The sequence below is a fragment of the Hylobates moloch genome, unplaced genomic scaffold, assembly GCF_009828535.3.
Source record: "Hylobates moloch isolate HMO894 unplaced genomic scaffold, HMol_V3 SCAFFOLD_3, whole genome shotgun sequence".
NCBI classification, from domain to species: domain Eukaryota; kingdom Metazoa; phylum Chordata; class Mammalia; order Primates; family Hylobatidae; genus Hylobates; species Hylobates moloch.
Window position 1 is genome coordinate 76563834 of NW_026652278.1, and position 27694 is coordinate 76591527.

A 27694-nucleotide genomic window follows, 5' to 3' on the forward strand; every position below is an offset into this window, starting at 1 on the left:
AACCAAATCAGGCTGGACATGCTAATGGTATTTGGAGGGCATAAGAGGGTCAGACAGAACATGAATAAATATTTCTGCTAAATAGCATGTTGGGCAGTAAAGTATATTTTATTATCATAGTTCATGAGACTTACCAAAGCTCAATTAGTGATGATTATAACAAGTGGCTTGTTAAAGCTGAAACTTACATGTTTCATACCTCTTGGCAGAAAGACACTGATAACTGACAGTATTCCAGGAATAGTTAAGAGTGCTGAATGAGGCAGCAAGGCCTTATGGAATCAGTAAGTAAAGAAAAACAGAAGTTGCATATTTACAAACTGAACAGTGAAGTGAGTAAGTGATAAATAGAAAAGCTACCAGGATAGAAGCAAGGTACGTTAGAGATGATGCTGTCATCTCTGTAAACTTTAGTGGAGGGCTCAAAGAAGAGAAGTTGAGGCTGATGTTCTGCAAATGGGATTGAATGCAAACTCCCTGGAGAGCCTGTGCAAATGCAGATTGAGGGGCTGCAGATTGTGCATTTGACTAACAAGTCCCAAGAGAAAATGGAAGAACTTGATTCTGTAGAGAGGACATTTCTTCTTGTAAGGCCTCAGAGATGAAAAGGAATTATGTTGATAAGACATACATATTTGGAAGATGAGAAAACGGATCCATTCTCATACAACTAGTTCAAGTTTAAAAAAAAAAAAAGGGTGGTGGGGGTGGATCACCATAATCCTGTCAAGAGTGAAAGTAATGGGAACAGAGGGGGAAAGCAGTAGAGGAAGGGCAATGGTTTGGAATAGCTGCAAGGAATAAATAAAGTAGCGATGAGCTGTGCCCTAAGAGTGAGGCCCTCATCAAGTTGGGATAAATAGGATTTATTGAGCTACAGTACACAGTCACAGGAACAAGAGGACCAGAAGCTTCAGCTTTTAGAAATGCCACACACATACACTTCTAGGTGGCAGGGGGGTGCAAAGCCAGAGATTAGGTACTACTGTGGCTGTCTTTTCTTTCAACAAGACTCTGCGGCAGCCAAAATTTGTAGCTGAAAAGTAAGCTGCACAGAGCAGTTAGACAAGAGCACTACATTATTTGTGCAGTTTTTGGGGGGCTTGTGAAATGGAGCTAAAAATGCCATTTTTATCCTGGGGTTGCATGGGATGCAACTGTAGGTGAGTACATCATGGTGATAGGCTGGACATGACCCCTTTTCCTCTTAAATGAAGGTTGAAGGAGCTATGTTGAATGAGATGATTTAAAACACATTTTATTATTCTCGAGAATTTTATCTCTCATTGCAGGCTTTTTGGCAGGTAGTTAAGATTCCATGCAAATCATTTTAAAATAAAGAGGGTTGTGTGCTCACTGACTGTGTAGTGTTCAGTCTTCTGAATATAGCTTGGTGTCATTTTCCAATAAAATGAGCAGGAATATAAATCTTGGGTTAAAAATAATTCAGAAATAGCAGTTATTCTATCCCTACAGCATGCAATGTGTAATCTTTGAAAACAAAATTACTCCAGACACACAGATATGCTTAAGGTATAAAGCAATGGTATTATTATATAGTCATCTTAGATTTCTTCTAAATGTGTGCACAGCACAAATAATTAATAAGTGAATGAACTTTGTTAAACATGCCTATTGGAAAGTCTCATCATTAGTTATTTCATTATATATTAATTGTTTTCCTGTATTGCATAACTTTTTTCTGTTGATATCAGGGTAAATAAAATATGATTCTTTTTCCAAAGATTTTAGAATCTATTAAAGAGATAGCTAGGGAAACTTATACAGCAATGTAATAAATGATATATTAAAGATAAACATTATAGGAAATAATTCTTCTCCATGGAAAGAAACCTTCCTTGGTTGGCTGAATCTTCAGGTAACATAGAAGTTTGCCTATTGATATTTTTTTAAAGTGTTATATGTATCTCCCACCAAAAATGTATTATTGGTACAATTTCTGAAGCTTTAAAAAATTATAAACAATTTTATATTGACTCTGAAAGCAAATTATTGTCTAAATCAGTAGTACACCGTTTATTTTACTGAGAAAGCTTTATTTGCCTTAACTATTATATAAAATATATTAAATAAAATGGGTTTTTCATTTAAAATGATATACTGTCTTATTTCTTATATATCAGAATAAATTTCAAATGGATCAAGGACTTTCATGTTAGAAATAGTACAATGAAAGTACATGAAGACAACATAAAATGATTTGTATACTTTCTTAATGAAAAATAAATGATAAAATTGTTACATTTAAAAATATTCTATAGTAAAAAATGGCATTAAAAAACAAAAGAAAAAATGACAACCTGTAGTAAACATCTTTGCAACAAATAAGCATTAATTTTCTAAATTCATAGAAATATATTTAAAATTGAAAATCAAAGGATCAGTAAAAACAATAGGATATTTTTAAGTACATGAAACAGATTACGCAAACATGCATGAAAAATGCACACTTCTTTTTTTCAGATGTGGAACATTAGAATAATTAGACATGACTTTTCCTTCATCCAATTGACAGTTATTCATGGGACTGGAAGAATGTGGAGATACAGATACGCTCATCTACTCTGGGAAAGGGAGTAAGATATCCTTAAGACAAATTTAGTAAAAACTACAAGAAATTAACGGAGCAATTTTACTTCTACATATCTATTTATCCTACGTATCTATTTACGTTTGTTGATAGCAGTAATAATGATTACAATATTGTTTGAAAGAACAAAATCTCAGAAACAATCTAAAAGCTCATCACTGGGAACTAGATCAATTATCATGTGTCCATAAAACAGAATATTATGTGACTATTAGCAAGCATAATATAAATCTCTATATAATGATTTGGAATTATATCAAAGATATGTAGATATAGGACTAAACACACACAAACAAGATGTCAGGACATCTTTGTAAAATTTTCTCATTCATTTTAATAAACACACATATGGCCTTGTATTAGTTTGCACTCTGAAATTACTGATATTTGACATTTTTAACCTAAAGAAAGGGGAATCTCATAGAGTTCCAACTAATATCTAAAAGTAGTTTCTTGAAGGATATTCAGGAAACTGTTGAAACTGTTTGCCTCTGGGGAGAGCATCTAATGCAGAAGGCAGGTGCAATTTTAAGCTTTTTTTTAAACAAGTTCATGTATTTCTTTTCAGCTGAAAAGAGATTTTTTTTAATTACACAAGTTAAAATAAATAACTGCATTGGCAACAGACAAAAAGGTTGAGTAATATATTGAAAAATATTTACATAATCCCTATCACTTATATTACAAGAACTTTGGTGATCTCTTACTTCTCTTTCTTTCTTTCTTTCTTTCTTTCTTTCTTTCTTTCTTTCTTTCTTTCTTTCTTTCTTTCTTTCTTTCTTTCTTTCTTTCTTTCTTTCTTTTTTGTAGTAAACTCCACATGCTGGAATGCCTCAGAGTACATTTTAATATGGTTGCATCAAATAAATACCAAATTTGAAAATAGAAAAGCATTAAACCAATTACATAGGTGTCCATTTTAGGTTTTCTTGAATGTCCTAAGAATGGAAATCATATCAAACAAATTGTAGTGAAACTTTACAGGGTCATTTTCTTTACATATCTTTTCCTAAAGAACAACTCCTCTTTTTCCCCTTCCCAAATCTTTGGTTCTCTAGCCCTCATTTCCCATTCTCTTTTGCTGCAATCCACCTGTCTGAGTCATTTGCCCAGGTCTAAGCCTCTGTCACTGCATCTCAGCCCTCCCTGGTACCTGTCCAGCAAGGGACTGGAAGCTGCTGGTAAGAAAGGTTGCTTCTCCATCAGCAGTCATGGAGGAGAAGGAGGATCTAAAACTTTAAGACATGCCCCCTCTTATCTGTCACATCATGCCTCATATATCTATTTTATAACAACCCTCTCAAAATTGGAAAGTAAAAGATCTCTTTAAAACTTAAGCCAGGTCATGATGTAGGGTCTGAAGATCTGCCCTGCCCCCACCTTGCCAACCTACATGGCTCTCTTCTCTCTGGCTCTCTTCCCCTCATCACGCTGGCCTCCAAGCTGTCATTCCAACATGCCAGGCAGCCTTCCCCACACACCCGTATGTCTCAATTCCTACTTCTTCACCTCTTTCAGGTTTTAATTCAGTTACCACCTTCTTGGTAAAACTAACCAAGACCAACCTTAGAAAAGCCTTTGATGCCTAACTTGAAATCCTCATACTTTGCTCTTTCACTCCCTCTGGCTCTTTATTTTTTACATAGCACCGATCACATTCTATATAATTATATAATATAGCATTGATTTATTTTATGTATATTGTTTATCATCTCTTCCTCTGTTCTGTCTAGGTCAGCTCCATCAGGTAAGGGGTTTTGTTTTGTTTTCCATTTTGATGTCAAGAATATATATCAATGTTTGAGATACAGGGAGCGCTAGGCAAGTGCCTTACTTTGAGTCACCGATTTTCTTTTTCTTCTCTCCTCTCCTGTTTTTACTTATTTTTTCTTTTTTCAATGTCAATATTATTTTCAAGTAATTATGAATCAGTTTGTACTTTAATCTGAGATATCTTGAAGGAATAAGTTTGTTGGCAGCCCATGGTGATGGCTTTGTGCAAATTAGAAAACGATGTCCTTTTTGTAAAGACAAAGCTGCAAGTTGTATAACTTGCTGTGCTAATCATGGGCTAGCGGTTAGACTATATTCACCCTGGGGAAATACAGGCTAACACTTGTGCAAGAAAAAAGGAAAAAAAAAACTGTCACAACTGTACATTACAAATGAAGGATGTAAAATTACTACATTCTATAGGCATTGAAAAGACAACAGGAACTATTATGAAAAACGTTATGTCAAAGAATTTGACAACTTTGATGAAATGGACAAAGACCTTGAAGATACAAATTACTAGAGTTCATTCATGAAAACATAGATAAATACCCTGATATTTAGAAAAGAAATTGAATATGGCAGTAAGTAGCTTACACACACACAGAAAAAAAAAAAAATCCCTCTAAGCTCACATGGTTCACTTCTGAAGTCTGCCAAACATTTAAAAGAAATGAAACAAAAGAAAATCTGATTCTACACAAACTCTTCCAGGATGTTTAAAGAAGGAAATATTATCTAACTAATTCTAAGGTCAAGTATTACCTTGATTCCAAAGCCAGACAAAGACTTTACAAGAAAATAAAAACATAAACCAATATTTTCCATGAACATAAATTCGAAAGTCCTTAATTATTTAGAAAATTAAATCCAGCCACACTTTATATAGAAAAGTATATTGCATCATAATCAAACAAGTATTTATCTTAGAGACACAAAAGTGAATTAACATTTGAAAATTAATCATTGTAATTCAGTATATGTACTAACTATAATAAAACATATAACCATCTCAAATGAGAAAACTCATTTAACAAAATCCAACATTCATTACTGATAGAAAAACAAAAAACTCTTGGGAATGTAGGAATGGCAGATAACTTTCTCAGTAAATGGCATTTATGAAAAATCTACAGTAAATATACTTTTTAGTTAAAATTAGAGGTTTGTTCCTTAAGATCCGGATTCAGACAAGATGTTCATACTTACCACTTCTATTCAGAATTGTGAATCTCAAAATTATTATGCAAAGTAAAAAAGCCAGAAAAAAAAGAGTATGTACTAATTGATTCCATTTAGAGAAAACACTAAAAAATGCAAACTAATCTATAATAGAAAACAGATTAGTGGTTGCCAGGGAAAGGGGACTGTGGAAGGGGGGGGCATGAGGGATTAAATAGGAATACTTAGAAACTTTTTGGCTGAGGCATACGTTCATTATTGTGATTGAGGTTCGTGATTTCATGGATATATACTTACATTAAAATTTATTATTTTTTGCATTTTAAATATGTGCAGTTTATTTTATGAATTAAACCTAGATAAAACTGTTAAGGGATACTTTTTTCAATCACTTTTCACATGAGAAGTATATGTTAGCTATGCCATTTTGAAGGGGAAGAGAATAAATAGGCTTTACAGTTTTTATTTTTAAATAAAGCTGAGAAATGCTAAATGGGAATGAGGAGGCTATAATTGTTGAGTCTTTGACAACGGAATTTCAAACATTAATGGCTTGTTCTAAGTAGTACAAATTCACTGATTTCATTATTCTGAGCTCAAGTAATCTTTGGAATCTGGGAGTGGATTTATTACCAGAGACATAAGGAAAGAAATATAATAAACATTGCAAATGGAACAATCGTGTATCAAGGTTATATTTTAGAATTATCCCAAACAATGGCAAGTGCCTTGTCTAGGTATTTTCTTCCATCATTAAAATATTTCACAGAAAATCATCAAAAGCCTGGAGAAATACTTGTCTGGACTTTCTATGTGATAGTCCCAGATGCAATTATAGTACTATAGCTGTCTTTGCAAATTTTTTTCAAACTTTACACACATTAAAATATTCTAGGCTGGGCACGGTAGCTCACGCCTGTAATTCCAGCACTTTGGGAGGATATTTGATAATTTGAGGTCAGGAGTTCGAGGCCACATGGTGAAACCCCATCTCTACTAAAAATACAAAAAATTAGCTGGGCATGGTGAGGTAGGTGCCTGTAGTCCTAGCTACTCAGGAGGCTGAGGCAGGAGAATAACTTGAACATGGGGGGTGGAGGTTGCAGTGAGCCAAGATCGATCATGCCACTGCACCTCAGCCTGGGCAACAGAGCAAGCGAGACTCCGTCTCCAACAAAACAAAGCAAAACAGAAAACCAAAGAAAAATATTCTAAAGGAAAAAAAAATCAGTAGTTGTTTTAATAGGTTCAGAGGTAAGTTTGCCATATCTTATTTACCATGAATGACTCTAGTAATGGCAATGCCATCAATGCCTCTCATCTTCCAATGGTTACCTTTGCTTCTGTTATTACTGGACTGTTGGGACTGGTAGCACTGGTCATATAAGACGCCCACAGCTGCTAAAGGAGGACACTGTTAGAAATAAAGGGACAGCCAGGTGCAATGGCTCATGCATGTAATCCCAACACTTTGGGAGGCTGAGGCGGGAGAATCGCCTGAGGTCAGGAGTTCAAGACCAGCCTGGCCAACATGGGGAAACCCCATCTCTACTAAAAATACAAACATTATCTGGGCATGGTGGTGGTTGCCTGTAATCCCAGCTACTCCGGAGGCTGAGGCAAGAGAATCACTTGAACCTGGGAGGCAGAGGTTGCAGTGAGCTGAGACCAGGCCATTGCACTCTAGTCTGGGCGACAAGAGCAAAACTCCCTCTCAAAAAAAAAAGGAAAAGAAAAGAAATAAAGTGACTACTGCAATAGATAAAATAAACTGCCCAAGTGCCTCCAGGTTTGCTATTTTTTCATTATCAGTGTTTTCTTGACAGTGTTAAAACATTTGGCCCCCTAAATTCACAATTTATTGGAACACTTGATGAAAGCTGAATCTCTGTAGTCATGCTGTTAGTGATTCACTCGTCCTTTGAAATGTCTAATGCATAGATTTGGTGAAATGCTGTTGTCTCAGGAAAGTTTGGTGGACATTAAAATTACTTTTGCAAGTGAAATTGAAGACATTAATGTAAATGGCAATGCTAATAGCCAGATAATTGCAGTGTTAGGATAAATTTCAGAGTAATTTTGACTACCAACCATCTCTTCACAGCTAAACTTCAGATAAAAATAAATTTTACATGGAACAGTACTGAGATTTCTGCTCAGGATCTTTACTCAATTATCTCTTGCGTTCCTGTTATTTTTTTCTACCTATTTGAGTTTCTTGTAGAGTGCTCCCCGTTCTTTATCTGTCAATTTATTAATAATATATTTTGCTTACGATTCACTTCTTATCAGTTTAATTTTATTTTACTTGGACAGAGAATGGTCTGTAGTTTTCTTAGTAAGAAAACTGACCAGGCTAAGCTATCCTTGTTTTTTTATGTCCTCCCTCTTTTATTTTCAATGTTCTCCCTCTTCTGTTTTTAGAATGTATCCTATTTTTTCTAAGTTATTTATGTAAGTCAGATGGATTTACTGTTAATATGTTAATCTGTATATAGTGAAAGTTAAGAGCCTGTTTTTCCTAAATCATGCATGTATACATTAATTCCTTTGATAAATATTTGCTGAGCATTTCCTGTATACCAGATCATATGGTAATTGCTGAAGGTTCTTACTTAAATATTTACTATTCCCCCATCTGACAGTTACTCACTGAGCTCTTACTATATCCTAGGCATTGTTTCAGGAGCTAGGATACAGTAGTTACAGCAAATCAACACACAAACTAACTCAAGTCCTGTCTCACGGAGACTGAATTCTATTGAGGAAAACAGCCTTCTCCCCAGTCCCTGAATATACACCCTTACTCACACATGTATATTTTAATATAACGTAAACATATAAATATATAAACAGTATATTAAATATATAGAATGTCTATTATATATTGTAACAAGTATATATAAGTAATATTACATATGTGATATTAAATACATACACAAATATGTATATATATAGAGAGAGGCATATGTTTTGAGCAATTTTATTTTACTTACCTTCCTATTACTCTGCCATTTCACAGGGCTACTAAAATTATTATGTGCCTTTCTATTATTGGTACTCTGGTATATTTGTGTGTGTGTTTGTGTGTATTTGTGTGTGTGTGTGTGCACATGCACTCCTGTGTGCTGTTGGGTAGGTGTTCAATGATGATAAGTCTGTAGCCAGAGCTAAGACCATGTGTGTGGCGTATTTATGTATTCGTGATTATAAAAGTCCCAGTGGTCTGCTGAGGTGGTCTAGGTTGTTCTGCTGAGGTTGGGTTGCTATCCAACACAAAACGCAAGCACTAATCAAATGTTTGTTTGGAATAAGGAGCAAGAACAGACGCTCCAAATGAATACATTAAACAGAGACCCTTGGGTCATTAAAGCTTCATGCCTTTGATCTAACAAACTCAGATCTACAGACGCCTCATCAGTGGTGAAGCTGTTTCCCATCTGCTGGGGGTGGGGACCTAGCTTGAGGGTTTTGAGGACAAGCATCTCTTCCTCCCAATGCCCTGATTAAAACAAGCCAGGAAAGAGAGCCCAAAGCCAAATGCCCCTGCCATTGTTGGCGATATTGATGTCATGTTTGCTGTACGTGAATAGTTCTTCTTCTAAAGTAATAGATTCATATTGTTTGCTGTCCTAGCTGTCTCTTTTCTTTTCTTTCATATCTTTTGTTGTGTTTTTAAAGAGACTTTTATATGTGAATACAAAGCAACTCACGAAGTAGGGTGTGGGTGGGGGGCAAGAAGTGCCCTGCAGGCTTTGGACTGTTTGTCCATCAGGTATAATCACACTCTGCTTTAGAAAACTTTTAAGGTCATCAGCAAGGCTCAAACAGACTCTTTTAAAAAAAAAAAAATCATGAATTCTCATGAGCCACTTCACAGATTGTATTTATATTTAATAGAAGGTCTGGGGTATCCTATCCTCTAGAAGATGCTTAGACACAAAGCAGTCCTTGAAATTATCAAGGTATTTGTCTCAAAACCATGCAGGAAACAACTTCAGCCCTCAATACCAGAGAAAGATAGTCAATCATAGTTCAAATAGCCACATGGACAATTCAGAAGAGCTAGACTGAAGTTACAGAGCAAGGGAATGGATATGTGCCAAGTGCCAGTGCCCAGCTACTGCACTAGCATTTTCACATGAACTCCCAGGTTTAAGCCCCTCTCCATCACTGGGAGGGAGCATAACATTTAGATCCTCTTGACTTGACCAAAAAAGCTTGGGCAGGGTAGAAGTACATCTCTCCCTCAAATAATTAGAACCTGAGGTAAGAGTCAACAGCAGGTATAAAGGCTCCATAAAACCTTTGAGGCCACATGGTTCTTTTAACTTTATACCTTGTCCTCCCTAGCATGAGGCTTCCATCCTCAAGGTTACAAGACAGCTACCAGAGCCCCAGCCAATGTAACTGTATTCCAGGTAGGAAGAAGAAAAAGACAACATGGGGTAAAAAGAGTCTTTCTCGGCCGAGCGCGGTGGCTCACGCTTGTAATCCCAGCACTTTGGGAGGCCGAGGCGGGCGGATCACGAGGTCAGTGAAACCCCGTCTCTACTAAAAATACAAAAAAAAAAAATTAGCCGGGCGTGGTGGCGGGCGCCTGTAGTCCCAGCTACTCAGAGAGGCTGAGGCAGGAGAATGGCGTGAACCCGGGAGGCAGAGCTTGCAGTGAGCCGAGATTGCGCCACTGCACTCCAGCCTGGGCGACACAGTGAGACTCCGTCTCAAAAAAAAAAAAAAAAGAGTCTTTCTCGAAGCCCATTTCATGACTTCTATCTGTAATCTCTTAGATGATTAGATGTACCCATTGCAATTATAAATAAAAAACCATGTTCTCTTACCAAGAAAGGAGAATAATATTGGATAGGTAACTAGCAGTCTCTGAGCAAAAAGGAATAATTATTCCCATTGAAAACTGAGTCTCAAAGAGATAAATGAACCAAACCAAGGTCCTCACAGAGTCAGTCAATGGCGACTGACAGTTTTCCCAGAGGAACCTCTGTTATGGCCTGGACCACAGGAGTCAGAGCTTGAGTCTAAGCAGGGGCTGAGGTTGTCTGAATTCATCTGCCATTGAGGTTTCCTGGGATTTAATTGTGTAAGTCAATTAGAATTCTAATTTTTGTGTGAGACAAACAAAAGCACCAGGGTATGCAGAGAATGTAGACCTGAAAAGGACTGTGAAGGGATGTGAGGGAGAGCTATAACCTATCTGGGTATCTTTTTCTAACAATAGCCTCATAAGCACATATCCAAACCTAAGGAGTTAGCAAAAGTGGAAGGAGAATTCTAAGATCACCAAGCCCTAGCATCAATCAACAGGGAGTAAAAAAGATGGTATTCACTGACCTTTTTGAAAACACAGTGTGCCCTGAGCTCAGCAAGACCTTCAATAATGTCAACAGCTCATCAAGTGTTTGCAGCTTTGGGGTGATGTGTTCTTGTCAAGGGAGGACATGAGCCCTGTTGCAAACACTAGAAAATGATATTAGCACAAACACTAGAAATATCAGGTTTGTAAGAAGATACTTGAGGTTACAGCCAACCTTCCACTTGCTTCAGGTTGGCCATCAATAATGGATGCATTTATAGTAAGCCTTCAATTCCCAAATTATATCTGGAGTTTGAAAAACCAGTGGCAAGAGGCATTGCCTGATTCAGGAAACACACCCAAGCCAACTGACCTGTTAGGTCACTGACCACAGTTGAATGTAATGTTTATGGGAAGCTTGGATCAATGAACTGGGCAGCCTTATTATGCTGACCCATGGTATGTCTACTCTTTGGGGAGGCTTTTCATGTGGTGGGAGTAAGAAAGCCCCAGGCTTACAGTTTGATATTTAATGTGTTCAAATCTGCTTTTCTCTTACACCTTTACCCCCATGCTTCTAAAAGGAATTTGTATGTCCATAATATATATCATTACACTGTGGTGACAATTGTACTGGAGCTGATTCAAACTCTGAACGAATAAATAGTTTAAATAATACTGCCATACAATTTCTGTCATTATTCTGCACCACCTCCTCTCCGCCATGAGTTTCATCCTGTCCATCAGTTCTCTTTAGTACTAGCTGATTAAAAAGTAGATATCCTGCCAATAAATCTAGTAAGCTGTGAAACATTTGAGACACACACTTCTGAGATTGTTTTTCATCAGTGGTAGATTAGTAACAATTTGCTAATGAAGATTTTCTTTTAATTATTGGGGAAAAGGCATTTCTTAATTAATAGAAAGGAAGATTGGTTTCATCCAGATTAATTATTGCCGGGAAAGTGTCCCAAGCCCACTAGGCACAAGCTATTTAAAGTTATCATATTAGTAACAAAGTTAAGCATCTTGGGGTTTAGTCTTAATAATGTGGACCATGGTAATTAAGTTGAGGCTTATGGATGGAAGGTCTTCAGGGGGGTCCATGAACTCATAAAATTTGATGGAATATGTTTCATATCTTTCTCAGCTTCTCAATGAGGCACATGATGGCCGAGTATGAGCAATAGTCTCTGGGGTCGCTGTCATCCGTGTTCCCACAGCATGCACTCCCACCCTCCAGCTTTCACTCCGCGATGGTCCAGTAACTAGTCATTAGTGAGGCCAGAATTCATTGACAAAGGAATCACAGCCTCGAGTTGAAGAGACCACAAAGATCACCACAACCAGGTCTCTCATTCTAATTTTTGTCACTGAATGCTGACTAACAAAGTGTTAGTATCTCATCTTTCTTTTCATCAGTACTCTACAGCTCATGATCCATATTCTCTGCCTTCTCACAATGATGTCCATTATTTCCCTTTTTCAATTTTCCATCTTGATATGTGGAATTCAGCTCCATATTTGATGAATATCCTTCTATTTTCATTCCCAGCCATTGTTCTGATTGTTTGCTCCATCCCGTTCCTGAAACCTGATTGCACCTTGTTGACCTTCTTCAGAGAAGGCTGATTTCTATGTGCCCCTTCTGTTCCTCATGTTCTGAAAGTAGGTTTGATATCCTGCTGATTACTCAAGCCCTTCCTATAGCATGTACTTCTTCAGTTCTTGAACAATAGTGTTATTCTTTGAGATATAATATATCACAATTCATCCTAGCCTGCTTATTATCATCAACAATTTTTTGTAGACACCATCTTTTATTAAAATGTTGGTATTATCCCAGTTCTATGCATGACCTTGACAGTCTCATCTCCAGTAGTTTTTTCTTCCACGTCATCATATCCACCCACTTTCATGATCACACTTTGGATCTAATCATCAACTCTATACTAATTCCATTGCTGTGCTCTCAGAAAACTTTGTCTCCTCATGACTGGTTGATTCAGTAATACTTAACCTTGATCTTTTATTAACCTCATAAGCATCTTTAGTCCTTTGATCCCTCTTTTTTTAATACCATACCGGCAACCTTAACATTTTCCTTTCTTTCTTTATCCTGCTTAGATTCCTTGGCCCATCAATTCAGTAACTTCAGTGCACCTCCGCATAACAGAGTGCAAAGAACATTTCTGAGTGCTTATTTCACATGAAATCTCAACAATATTTTACCCATTGAACCCACCCTCTCTGTGGTGACTTTTCTTTTCCCTGGGCCTCCACTCTACTAGCTTTGCTCCAATTATCTGGCTACTACTTCATTTCTTTTTCTTTCAGACAGTCCTGTTGCACAGGATGAGTACAGTGGCGCGATCTCGGCTCACCGCAACCTACACCTCCCAGGTTCAAGCGATTCTCCTGCCTCAGCCTTCAGAGTAGCTGAGATTACAGGCATGTGCCACCATGACCAGCTAATTTTTGTATTTTTAGTGGAGACAGGGTTTCACCAGGCTGGTCAGGCTGGTCTCGAACTCCCAACCTCAGGTGATCCACCCGCCTTTGCCTCCCAATGGCTACTACTTCTTTACAGATCCATTTGCAAGCTGAGCCTTTTCTTCTCAGCCATCAGTTGCTGGAGAGCCTCTGCTTATGCTCTCAGGCTGCCTTCGTAAATTACTCTGTATTCTCTTCCTTGGTGCTATTCTTTATCATCTATGTGAGCAAGTCTTCAAACTTTTATTATAGCTCAGAACTCTCCAGAGAGATATAGATGTTCAGAACTCCTTCCCTTGACTGTCTGAATGCAAAATTAAATTCAACTTGTCCACAATTAAAATGTTAATTATCCCATTTAACCTGATTATTTTCCAGGTATGCTTCTCGGAGTGAGACCCTATTCCCATCACGTTCCATAGTCTGAAATCCTCAGCCTTCCCTCTGACACTACTCTTTCCCTTATTTGCATCTAAAAAAAATTGATTTTCTGTCTCTCAGATCCATCCATTTCACTTTGATCTCCATTTCCACCACCATAGCCCAAGTTACCATTTATAATTTTCTGGACGAATGTTGAATAATTTCCATTTTGACATTGCCATATGGTTAATCCCTTGAATCCTCTTCTCACCATGGCTAGAGTTCTTTACAGACTGCAGATATGACTTCTATCCCAATTCTGACCCTTTATCCTCCACTGTTAAATCCCAACATGGCTTCCTGTTGCTCAGTTTGCTTTTCCAGAGGTAATCTGAAAATAGAACTCCTTGTTCTTCGTACTCCAACCATGTGTTTATTCATTTTTATACTTGGATATGGTAATCAATATTTGTGAGATGACTTTAATAAATGCATGATACTTTATATATACAGAGTGTAGTAGGGTACTTGCACATCATCTAAAAACTTTAATGCAACAGTGATTCTACACAAACCTCCTTTCCATCTTTGGGAGTTTGAACAGCACCTGATTTAAGTTGAAAGAAGCAGAGTTCTGTTTCTGACTGGGGTCCACAGCGGAGCACCCCTGCCTCTGTGTCCGTTCTCCTCACCTTGGGTTCCAACCCTGACACAAAAATGAGAGACTATAATCCTCTGAACTCAGGAGTGGTCAAAACATAACCTAAAGCCCAAAGGTAGCTGGAAGAGTTGTGATATGATTCTTATAACCAACTCTTCTCTAGGTGGCACACAGAGATTTTTGTCTGTTTACTGAAGCAGGCACCAGCCTGAGGCAGTACCATGGTTCTGAGTGTAAACACTGCCCAGATGTGGCTCTTTCATGCCTCGGGTGTGAGGCAGATGTGAAGAATGATGTCTCCAGCACCAGGAGCAGGGCTTAGCAATCTGATGTTAATGTGTTTTTTCCAGCTGTGACTTGGATATCTCAACAGTGGAATAGTCCACCCAAAGTACCCGTTGACTCTAAGTAGTCTTTAGTGCAGTGCTCAAAAGGCTTTACACAGAGATACTGGCTGGAAGGAAAGCTAATTTTTTTCTAACTCACAGGCCTGAGATAATGACAAAAGGAGAGGAGAATAAAATTAAAGAGAGGAAGACTTGAGAGGAGGTGAAAGTATACCATCTAGCCTGGGGCACCCCCAGCCCAGTGATATTAAGTCTTACTCCTTGCCAAGGATGTCAGAATCCTCTTGTGTGTGTGCTCCCAACAGTTACTTGGACCTTGGGAAGCCAGAATTCAGCAACACGAGCAGACTTCATGATTCTGCTGGTAACTCTTTGTTCACCTCAAGAACAGCTCTCAAGAGCCCTTCTGGCAGTAACATCTCAGATAACTTCATGTTTATACATATTTATGCATACACCCACAGGCATGAGGAAAATTTTAGATGCAAAGCTGACAACATTCCAAAATTTTTGTAGAAATTTGCTAAGCAATAGAAATATATCAGTGAAAATAATACAGGAGCTAAATTTATACATCAGTTTCTTGCTCACCAACGCAGTTTTTCAATATCAAGGAAATGAAAAATTAAACCAGCTTCCTCCCTCCCTCCCTTACTTATTTTCCTTCTTCCTTTCTCTTTTCTTCTCCTCTTCCCTCTTCTTCTCTGCCCGCACCCTCTCCTTTTTAACTTTTATTTGCCTGTTTGTCTTTACTTTTATTTTCAAAGCCCTTTGAGGCAGAGATGAACTTCTGGCAGAATGTCTAAAATTAGCTAGGTTCTCTGGAAATGCAGAACTATTTATGATACTGTTGGCTTTCTCAGTACTACAGAAAGCCAGTAATAACCACTCTTAAATGATCCTGAATGTGGCTAGTATGCCTCATTGTTGGGAAATCTGATTTTATTACCCTCTCAGATTCTATATTTTTAATGTATTTTGCAACCAATGAGATTTCCACAAGAAATAAGGATTTGGCCTTCCCCTTGATGAGTCAAGCCTGCATATTCCCCTATGAGTCATGAGTCTGCATATTATTAGATTGGAGTTGTTCCTGCTAGACACAGGCCAAATTTACCCCAATTTGAAAATATCAAACACTGTAATCTTAATATAATATCTTGACATGTCTATTATTAGGAATGGCCAGAACAAACAGTTAAGATCTGTAAGTTCATATTTAGGACCAAGTTTCCATGCTCTGGGTAGAGACTGAGAAGTGTCCTGAGCCTCCATCAGCAGCTGTTCCGTCCACTGAATAATTCATTCAGGAAACAAGGACTGAGTACCTTTCATGTGCCAGATTATCTCGAAGGCTCTGGTGACCTTAGGATGAACAAAAAATTATGCTTTCACAAGTAGAGGGAAACAAGTATGAATTTGGGAATTGTCTACCTTTACATCATAGATTGCCTCTATTTTCTGGTGGGAGTTTAGCCTCATGATATTGGTGAGAGACACAGATCCTGAAGGGCATGAATTTAAGGCTCAGCTATGCTACTTCCCATCTGGGAACTGCTGTTAAAGTCAGTAAATCCTCAAGAAATCAATCAGAGGCCCTTCTCCTCGTTCTTCTTTATTTTCCATCATCACCTATAATCACCATGATGATATTAGATATTGGTGTAAGTAGAATCAGAGATGTGTATTGTTTGATCCAAATATTGTATGTTGCAAATTGAAAGTCTGCCGTCCTATAAATATGAAGGAGCAATTAAGGAGTTTCAGTAATAAGCAAAAATGAAGGTAAGTAACTTGGACTAGTCAGCCATTTATGATGGTAATAATAATAATAATAATAATAATAATCAAGAATAACAAAGTAACTGTGAAGTTGAGATATTTGAAGACAAGTCCCAGTACTAAGGTGCTCTGGGGCAATGCACAATTTTCTAAAAGTAATCATTTTCTTGAGCTGGACACAGAATAAATTTTTAGTACTTTATTTTCCTGGTTCTTCAGTTTAATTTTGCTACCCAAACTTACTACCAATTATGGTTTCTTTACTTCAAAATTCCAAAGCTCCCCAGCAATTTGCAGGGTGAGATTTTGTGTGACTGCTGGAAGGCACATTCCAAAACATAAAGAAACTTTGCCATTGGCAGAAATGGCCCTTCTGGGACACAGTCATCAAAAATGTGAAATGAGAATTTAAAAAGCTGCAACATGCCGGGCGCTGTGGCTCTCGCCTGTAATCCCAGCACTTTCGGAGGCCGAGGCGGGCGGATCACGAGTTCAGGAGATCGAGACCATCCTGGCTAACACGGTGAGACCCCGTCTCTACTAAAAATAGAAAAAATTAGCCTGGCATGGCGGCGGGCGCCTGTAATCCCAGCTACTCAGAGAGGCTGAGGCAGGACAATGGCATGAACCCGGGAGGCGGAGCTTGCAGTGAGCCGAGATCGCACCACTGTACTCCAGCCTGGGTGACAGAACGAGACTCTGTCTCAAAAAAAAAAAAAAAAGCTGCAACATGTGGCATCCTCCACCACTCCCCTTTGGAGCCCAAGTGACAAGAAAAGAGAGTACTTTACTGAGAATCATTTTGTTTAGACCACTATAAGACTTGAAAAAAAAAAATTAATAACTTTATTTCTTAAAGGGGTCAAGATGACCTTGATTCTGGTGATTAGAAAACCCTGTGTCTCCTGAACTCCTTGCCTTCTTTCACCCTACTGTCCCTCCCTCTGTCATTTCTTCCCACTCTTATTTCCCGCTACTCATCATGTCTCCCTCTCTTTGTCTCTTTGCCTTCTTTCACATCTCTGTTTTTGTTCTATCTCTCCCTCACAAATCAATATTCTCCTCAGTAGTCACCCCATAAATGAAGCACAAACACACATCAACACAAACGTGCACAAATACATGCGGCATAAACACACACAAACTCATTTTTGTCCACATTGCACAGTAAATTATCAGAGACTTGATAATACTTGTCATTATTAATTAGCTCAGTCATGCTTATTATTCAGTCCTATATCATTTTTCTACACCCAAATGAACAAGTATGGTTGTAGAGTTTTTCAGAGAGAGTACCTGCTCTTTTTCCAACCTGTAGGAAGATTCTCTCATGACTACCATGTTATTTCAGGCGGTTATCTTCCTTCCTTCCCTAGCTTACCTATCTAGCAATAGATTTAAAGGACACATATAAAGAGAAACTTAAGGTCATAATCTCAAGGACTCACAAAACAGGTATCTTCTCCTGTGGATCCTAAAGCTTATACATTTTTTTGGCTCTCTTCAAGAAAAAAAAAAAAACAAAAAAACACAAATTTATAAGCAGAGAGAATTCACCAAAGTTAGCAGAGACTGGGAGATCCAGGTCCTCTTTTTGTGTTCTTTTTAGGCAATGCATTGAAACATGTTTGCATAGAGAGTTTCCTGATTGCAACCTGGCATCTCCTCTCCACCTGCAATCCTCTGCATTTCCCATTAACTCTCATCCTCCTTAGACGGTTGAACAAGAGATGAACCCTGAAGCCTGGGTTCCATTCTCTGCACAGTAAGTCCACCTCTGGGAGGCAATAAGCCCAAGTTCCAACTTTCCCCCTTAGGTGGAAGGTGGCTGTGACAATGAGCTTGGGACCCTAGCCTGCATCTGCAATGTGTTGCCAGTCCACACACATAGCTCCTCCTCCCACACCCTAAGGTCCTCACCAGTGCCTGGAAAACCCATCATGCTTCAGTGTACTATGGCCTTAAAACAGCGGCAACACTGTGACTCCTGCGTCTCTTTCTTAGTTATGTCACTTTCAGTAAGCTCCAGTTGTTACAGGAGAATGAATCTCTGGCTGGGACGTTACCTTGGGTGGTGTTGGTCTCATTGGTTGAAATATGTTAATGTGATCGAAAAGCCCAGAGTATCTGGTCTGTTTTTAGCTAAATATGGATTAAGGTCATTTCAGAACCTGGCTAAAGCAAGTATCTTTGACTCCCCGTTAAGGAGCAGATTGCCTTGAGAGTCTTTGATCTAGCCTGGATTTGTCATTTTTGCCACTCTGAAGATACAGGGAGCAGTGGATTAGTGACTGTCGTTCTTTGGAAGCTCTGCTGAATAGGGTGCAGAGCTTGGACTTCAGGTTGGACAGCTGTGGTTTCTGAGTTCCAATCTTGGCCCTGTCATTGGCTCTGTGACCTCACACACGTGGCTCAACTTCTTTCCTCTGTATTTCATCCTTTGTAAAATGAGGTAAACGATACTTCATAGGTGGTGAAATACCTGATTACAGAGAGATGAACCAACTCAGTTGAAACCACACACCTATTCAAAAGTAGAACCAGAATTAGGGATGCTCCAATGTCACATGTGTGATTCCTCTACAAGAACAAGTGGAAGATAATTAGGCAGCAGTCAAAAATAATGTGAAGATATGCTAACATCTATTTATCACAGGCAAAGTTTTGATTAATTAAATGAGTGAGGACTTTGTTCTTTGGCTTCCCCTAGTCTCTTCACTGTCTCTATCTTCCTATCCATCCTATATTTAAATGGTTGTTTCCCAAGTTTCAGGCCTGAACTCCTCTGTTTTCTTTCTAGGTTTTTTCCTTACTGATCTCTAATATCAGCAAAATTTCAGTTGTCTTCCCTAGCGTGTAAGTTGTAAATTTGCTTTTTTAAGAAAGCCCAAATCATGAAGATGATTTTCCTGAGACAATGAAGACTAAGCTGAGCCAGAAAGAAGCAGGCCTCAAGCAGGTGAGGGTACTAGGAAAGAAACGTTTTAGGCAGTGGGGACAGAAAGTGCAAAAGGTGCCTGGTGAGAAGGCGCTGAGGCCATCAGGAGAATGGAGAACAGACAATGTGGCCAGAGCACAGGAGAGGGGTGGCACCAAAGGAGACTGGAGAGGAGTAAGGGGGCATCTTTTTATATTTATTTTAAGGAAAATGGGGTTATTGATTTGTTTGAAAATGCACTGGGTGATAGAAGTGATCAGATTTATAGTAAAACAAACAAAAGAAATATGTGGCCCCATGGCAAACAGACGATTCCAGGGGCTACTGTCAATGTGGAGAGCAGTAATGAGCTTTCTGCCTTCATTCATGACTAATTACAGCAGCTTGGGTGATCATGGTGGTAGGGAGGAGACATAAGGGGGAATGCTGCAGCAGGTTCTCAAATATTGTCATTTTGTTAGACTGTTGAAGAGGAAAAAACAAAACAAATCGAAACAAAACAATTCCAGGCCTGGGCCCCTGCCTTTGTGGAGTTTGCATGTTCCTCTCAAATCTGCATGTTTGTTTTTGTTTGTTTGTTGGTGTGTTTGTTTTTGAGATGGAGTCTTACTCTGTCTCCCGGGGTGGAGTACAGTGGCACGATCTTGGCTCACTGCAACCTTCGCCTCCCAGGTTGAAGCAATCCTCCTGCCTCAGCCTCCCTAGTAGCTGGGATTACAGGCGAGCACCACCACACCTGGCTAATTTTTTTATATTTTCATTAGAGACCAGGTTTTACCATGTTGGCCAGGCTGGCCTCAGGCTCCTGACCTCAGGGGACCCGCCTGCCTCAGTCTCCCAAAATGTTGGCATTACAGGCGTAAGCCACCGTGCCCAGCCCTTCATGGGCTTTCTCAGGTATTGCTGTTTCCTCCCACATCCCAAAGATCTATGCATTAGGTCAATTGCTGGAGTGTGAGTGAGCGTGGGTGCATATGAATGAGTGCGCCCTGAGATGGGATGGCTGGCATCTTGTCCAGGGCTGGCCCCGCCTTGCACCCTGAGCTGCTGGGACAGGCTGCAGCCTCCCTTAACTCTGAGCTTGAATTATTGGGTAAATAATTATCTTACTTTTTAAATTCATCTTTCTTAAATGTATATATAGCTCACATTTATTTCAATGGTAAATAGTAGAGGTCTTTATTTAAAATTGTGTTATTTTTATGACCAGAAATAGGCAGTAGGAACTTAACTCTTGTTTATATCAATTAGCCTATAGTAAAATTGTTTTCATTATACAGTATTTTGCTTAAAGTGGCAATTTCTAAGAACCTATTGATGACATTAAGTGAAGACTTATGTATTTGGAATTAAGGTGACAGATTGCTGAGAGATCTGATGTGGGAATGACGGAAAGTGAGAGGTCAGAATAACTCCTTGATTCTGGCTTGAGTGCAGAATGAATGGTATGAAGTCTACCAGGAGGGAGCACACTGGAGACAATCCAAACTTTGGGGGTTGGGGGATGGAAGAATAGCCTCAGCTATAAATCTTCACTGGGCTTTCAGACAGGTTGAGTTTGAGATGACTTTGCAGTTGGGATCCATGTGAAGATACCAACTAGAAAGTTAGGTCTGGAGCTCAAAGGAGAGGCCTATGCTAAAAATATAAATATGGGGAGTATCTTTAAGTAAGTGACAATTTAAGCCAGTGTCATGAATTCAAATACTCAGAGGGAAAGAACATAGAGCCAGGACAGAACGATCCTAGGGTTCAAGACTGAACCTTGGAACTTCAGCAATAAAAGGCGGGTTTAGGAGGATGATTGAATTAGTCCAGCATACAAGATGTTCAACAGTGTGGCTGGCCATATGATTTCTTGTCCAAATGAGGGGACTTTTGAAACTGAAAGAGTGCTAACCAGGAGTATCAAGGCAACATGTGTAAACTGGGACTCTGTATGGCAAAATTAGAGAAAGCAAGTAGTTAGATTTATTCAGGTTGGAATTGTGGCAGATATGCACACCAGGAAAATAAAGAGACAAGAGAACTCAATATGGAATTAGTCATCAAATGCCGTCTAGTTGACATTCTTGCCTATTAATCTCTTCCTGCATATTACTACATAAACTTTCCACACTATATCTTTTTTCAAATTGCCTCATTTTTGTTCAAAAGCAACAATGGCTCTCAGTTGTCAAGGAGAGAGTTTAGAATCCCTAGCTAAAAACCCAAACTCTTAGTTCATCTGGCTTATCATTTTAGTCTCTCATTTACTTGTTAGCTTTCCCCAAGAGTCATATTTGCCTTTTTACTGACACTTAAACGTGGCTTAAGTATCATCTTCTCTAGACTTTTAATGAGTAATTGAATATAGTCCCCTTTATGATCCCAGCAAGGAATGAGCCTTATTATCTATCACTCATTTGAATCTACTAGGAGGGTGATACATCCAGTACTCTATATCTGATAAGATTGGGAGCATCAGTTTCCAGGGAAGCGCATTCAGGTAAAGTGAGAATGTTGTGCTGGATGCAAAGTCTCAAATCTCTCAGATGAAGTCCTGTTTTGTTCCCCACCCCCACCTGCTGAAATGAATTCTTTAACCACCTGATGGGTTCTCCTGCCCACTGCACAAACAAAATTAATTCATATAATTGCAGTAAAGAGAGAGTTTAATTGACATGAGGCCGGCCACGCCATGGGGGAGAGGGAATTATTATCTCCTCAAAGGCTTCTAGATTAGGGATTTTATTTATTTATTTATTTATTTATTTATTTATTGAGATGGCGTCTCACTGTGTCACCCAGGCTGGAGTGCAATGGCGCATCTCGGCTCACTGCAACCTCCACCTCCTGGGTTCAAGCAATTCTTCCCCCCCAACCCCCTGAGTAGCTGGGATTACAGGCACCCGCCATCATGCTGGCTAATTTTTGTATGTTTGTAGAGACGGGGTTTCTCTATGTTGACCAGGCTGCTCTTGAACTCCTGACCTCAGGTGATCCGCCCACCTCGGCCTCCCAAAGTGCTGGGATTACAGGTGTGAGCCACTGCACCCGGCCTTGGGGTTTTTCAAAGGTTGTTTGGGGGACGTGATGGGAGTGGCTAGGTAATGGATGTTTGTTGCTGATTGGTTGGGGGTGCAGTCATAGGGTTATGGGCAATGATCCTCCTGTGTGCTGAATAGCTTCTGGTGGGGCCACAAGAGCAGTTGGTGAGTCCAGGTGAAGCCAGGTGTCAGACATGCAAAGAACCCGAAAAGACATTTCAAAAGGCCAATCTTAGGTTCAATAATAGTGATGCTGTCTGCAGGGGTAATCAGGGAAGTTGCATACCTTTTGATCTCTTGAATAATGGCTGGCAATCCTTTATGTCTACACCTTAGCAGAATTCAGCCCCCTCTATCCGCCTAGCCTGGTGGTCTCTCATTAGCTTTACAAAAATGGTTGAGTTTTGGGGAAAGGCTATTATCATTTAAACTAAAAATTAAATGCCTCCCAAAGCTAGCTTGGCTTAAGCAGCCAAGGAATAATTAAAAGCAGTTTGAAAGCTCAAGGCCACAGGGGAGTTGGCTGGATCAGATCTCCTCCACTGCCATAATTTTCTCACTATTAAAATTTTTGCAAAGGCAGTTTCAGTTCTAGTACTGTATCTGGGATGTACCTTACTTCACTCACAGATAAGCACAGATCATATTTTGTATCTACATAACTAGGCAAGAACCATCCTGAAAGGGTGACAAATTCTATGAATCCATCCAAATATAAAAATATTCACACAATGTTTCCACACAGTTAGAAAAAAATATCATATAGGAATCAGGGAGGTGTAATTCTCATGCAATAATAGAAACAAAATGTCTTTATTTTGCTTAAAATCAACAGGAAAAAGCAACAGCATTGCAGTAAAGAAAGAGTTTCATTGACACGAGGCCAGCCACACTATGCAGAAGAGGGAGTTATTATAGGAATCAACAGAAAAAAAGTCCCAGCCCTTCTGTTCACATGCTTAAAAAAAACTATCATAATATCAAAATTGAACTTCTGTCTTCATTAATAATCATAAGCTACCACATATTATGTTGATAAAAAAAATTGAAACATCTGTTTGGATTGCCTTAAGGAAGACTAACCTGTTGTCCTGCTAAGGGTGTTTGCATTCTTTGTCACTCTAAAGGTGAAAGGACATCAGGGGACCGCCCCCAGCCACCCTCTTATTCATGTTCCTAGATCACAGAAAAAGGTGAACATATTTTGGTCTGCCATTTCTATTTGTGGTTTTTTTGTTTGTTTTTTTTCGAGATGGAGTCTCACTCTGTCACCCAGGCTGGAGTGCAGAGGCACAATCTTGGCTTACTGCAACCTTCACCTCCCAGGTTCAAGCAACTCTTCTGCCTCAGCCTTCCGAGCAGCTGGGATTACAGGCGTGTTCCACCACTCCTGGCTCATTTTTGTATTTTTAGTAGAGACAGAGTTTTGCCATGTGACTAGGCTGGTCTTGAACTCCTGACCTCAAGTGATCTGCCCCCCTCGGCCTCCCAAAGTGCTGGATTACAGGCCTGAGCCACGGCGCCCAGCCTCTATTTGTTATTTTCTAGTAGAGGAATCTGAATTCTGGTTTCTTTCTTTGAACATTTTTTTTTTCTATTGTAGTTTGGAGTTGCTTTTAGGGGGAGTTAATGCATTTGTTGGGCTCTAGGTCACTTTGAGGCAGAGAAAACTTCAATCAGCCCTCTTAGTTTTCTTAGATAACTGAACTCTTTTAATTTGGAGCATGCATTTTGTAATTTAAATAAAATTTTCCCTTTATTTTCTTCAAAATTATTTTTCTTTCTTTCTTTCTCTTTTTTTTTTTTTTTTAAGCAGGGTCTCATTGTGTCACCCAGGCTGGGGTGCAGTGGCATGATCTCAGTTCACTACGACCTCGGGCTCAGGCTATCCTCTCACCTCAGCTTTGCTAGTAGCTGGGACTACAGGTGTGCACCACCACACCTGGCTATTTTTTGTACTTTTTGTAGAGATGAGGGTTTTGCCATGTTGCCCAGGCTGGTCTCAAACTCCTGGGTGCAAGCCTCAGCCTCCCAAACTGTTGGGATTATAGGTGTGAGCCACTACACCTGGCCCAAAATTAGTTTCATTTGAGTTTGCATGGGGCAGTTGAAAGTTTTGGAGAGTTTCTTGTTTGTTTTTAGAATCGGTTTCAGACTATGCAGTTTTTGGTACTGACACTTTTACACACAACAAGATCATTCACGCAAAAATGAAGAAATAGGAAAATGAAACTGTTTTGCTTTTTCTCATCTTTCTCTGGCTTTTCTTCCCTTGTGGCCATTTTCTCCGTCTTTCTTTTTTACTCTCTGAAACTCTTTTAATAGACTTGAACACTGCTTAGAATTATAGAACTATTAGCAGGGGCAAATTGTGTGCGTCTGCAACACTACCTCAATTCTTGATCCTCAGAAGAAAGAATTTGACCAACGGGGTGTCGGGCACAGTGAGAGACTGAGGCAAGTTTTAGAGCAGGAGTGAAAGTTCATTAAAAAGTTTTAGAGCAGGAATGAAAGGAAGTAAAGCACACTTGGAAGGGGGCCAAGTGGGCAACTTGAGAGTCAAGTGCACTGTTTGACTTTTGTCTTGGGTTTTGTATGTTGCAAGATTTGGTGGGTTGCATTACTGCTCCACTGATTCTCCCTTTGGAGTGGGCTGCCCACATGCACAGTGGCCTGCCAGCGCTTGGAAGGGGCCACATGCATGGTGTGTTTACTGAAGTTGTATGCATGCTCACTTGAGGCCTTTTTCCCTTACCAGCCAAGTGTTCTAAGCGGAAGATCATATACCAGTTAAACTCCACCATTTTGCCTCTGAGTGCTCATGCTTGAACCCACACACATAACTCTTGAGATCTTATTAGGAAGCAGCTGATCACTGTTTCAGGTGTTTCCTATCTATTGGGAGACTGCTTTTCTCTGGTCACTTGCGTCCTTGTGAAGAGACCACCAAACAGGCTTTGTGTGAGCAACAAGGCTGTTTATTTCACCTGGGTGCAGGCAGGTTGAGTCCGAAAAGAGAGTCGGCAAAGGGAGATAGGGGTGGGGCCATTTTATAAGATTTGGGTAGGTAAAGGAAAATTACAGTCAAAGGGGGTTGTTCTCTGGCAGGCAGGGGTGGGGGTCACAAGGTGCTCAGTGGGGGAGCCTTTTGAGCCAGGATGAGCCAGGAGAAGGAATTTCACAAGGTAATGTCATCAGTTAAGGCAGGAACAGGCCTTTTTCACTTCTTTTGTCATTCTTCAGTTACTTCAGGCCATCTGGATGTATACATGCAGGTCACAAGGGATATGATGGCTTAGCTTGGTCTCAGAGGCCTGACACCTGGCACTGGCTTAAACCAATTATTTTAGAAAGACAATGTGACAACTGCCTGACCATCACCTGATGGTCGCCTGACATTCTTAGGTTGGGGGCCACTCTCCTGCTTTCCTCATGCCTGCCTGACTCTAACAGAGCAACAGTGGACATTACCAGAGTTTTTTTGCCTAAGAGATCACTCTGCCTCCAGGACTGTGGGTTCTGATGCCTACTGCATTTTATGGAGCTTCTTTCCTCAGAAGAATGTTGACAGGATGAAAAATATCCTGGGATCATGTCTTCCTTGATATTTCTGAGCACCGTGTATACATACATATGTAATGATGGACTCACAAATATGCCACTCTTATACTCAGTATTTGAGGTGGACAATCTGACATTGGCAATGTAGACATTGTAGTTAGACCTGATTTCAATTTTTGTGCTTTGTGATGTTGACTGGGCTGTATTAAATGCCTTGAGTTTTAGTTTCATGATCTACAAAAGTAGAGTTATAATTTGGAGAAGAACTGAAGGACTTGATGAGATGACCATTGTGCTGTTTTGTACATAGTAGATGCTCAGGAAGTGTTGGATCTTTTCTTCTCACTCCGTCTGACTCTGGACTGTTGTATAGTCATAGTCAAGAACTTTGTAGCCAAGGTCTATTATAAAACTAGCATATTCATCATAATTATGGCATTTCATAGCAGGTGGTATGTCATGTTTAATGCTCAGCGAAGTAACTGTTTAAATTCCATGCAAAAAACAATTTTTCTTACTCTAGTGAAAAGAAAAATCTTGCATTTACATAATCACTTGAAATAAGGATTCTGATCTCTAAATAAAGGAATATAATAATATAATAGTTAATATTTACATAGCATTTTCTGTGCCAGGCACTGTTCTAAGTCTTTACATATATTAGCTCATTTAAGTCTCATGATGACTGGCTGCCTAATTAGTGAGGTCAGTCCAGTGAAAAATAATGCAAAGCTGCTTGTTCAAAAATTATTAAGAATTTTAACATGGTGATGCCAGAGCATTAAACTAAGAGTGGGGCCTTTCTGATTACAGGGCAGTGTACAAATACCCAGGTGACATATCTCAATCTTCATATCAACTCTATGAGATAAACACCATTATTAATTGCAGACAAAAAAAATTACGAAACAGGGAAAATCTAACTCACACAAGGCTACAGGGACAGGAAGGGATGGAGCTGGGATTCTACCCAGGTAATTAGTGTTCAAAGTCTGTGTTCTTACCTATTGGAAAAAAAAAAAAAAAGAAAATGTCTTTAGTTTATGTACTAACCTTTATTTTATAAATTGCACTATGTATTTTATTTCAGAGCTATGATATGAAAATATCCATTTTGATATTATCATATACTATACCATATTCATCTATATCAGTGCCATGGTTTGTACAAATAGAAAAAGATCTATGGAAAGCATTATCCATGTAGCTAGTTATACCAAAACTAATATGAATTTTACCAATCACCAAACACTATTCTAAGCCCTTTACTTATATTAACATCATATAACTTTTAATACCATCCTATGAAATAGGTATTATTATTGCAATCATAGTATTTTAGATGAGGACATTGAGGAATGGAAGACATATATCTTGAGCAATGCCTCACATCTAATAACTACTGAGGTGAAATTTGAACCCCAACAGGCTGGTTGGGGTCTTCAGGGTACTTTATGTTAGTCTCTTGACTGTGATGAATGAAATGTGCCATTGTTTTAGTTTTATCCACTGCTAAATCACCAATAACCAGCAGAATGTCTGACACATTAAATAACCAATCAATGTTTGATGAAGTAATGAATGCACTGAGTCCTTTGAAAATTAAAATTTTAATCATGCGAGTAATACATGGACACAGGCTC

General features: G+C 39.1%; 1 protein-coding gene and 1 long non-coding RNA gene across 8 annotated transcripts in view; both read left to right on the forward strand.

Annotated features, from left to right (window-relative positions):
• Positions 1-27694, forward strand: part of NRG3 (neuregulin 3) — a 1130131-nt gene that overhangs the window by 797726 nt on the left and 304711 nt on the right. The window lies entirely within an intron of this gene.
• Positions 19078-23492, forward strand: LOC131383087 (uncharacterized). The gene is made up of 3 exons (XR_009212834.1): positions 19078-19482; positions 21880-21949; positions 23326-23492. It is a non-coding gene; the product is annotated as an uncharacterized LOC131383087 (long non-coding RNA).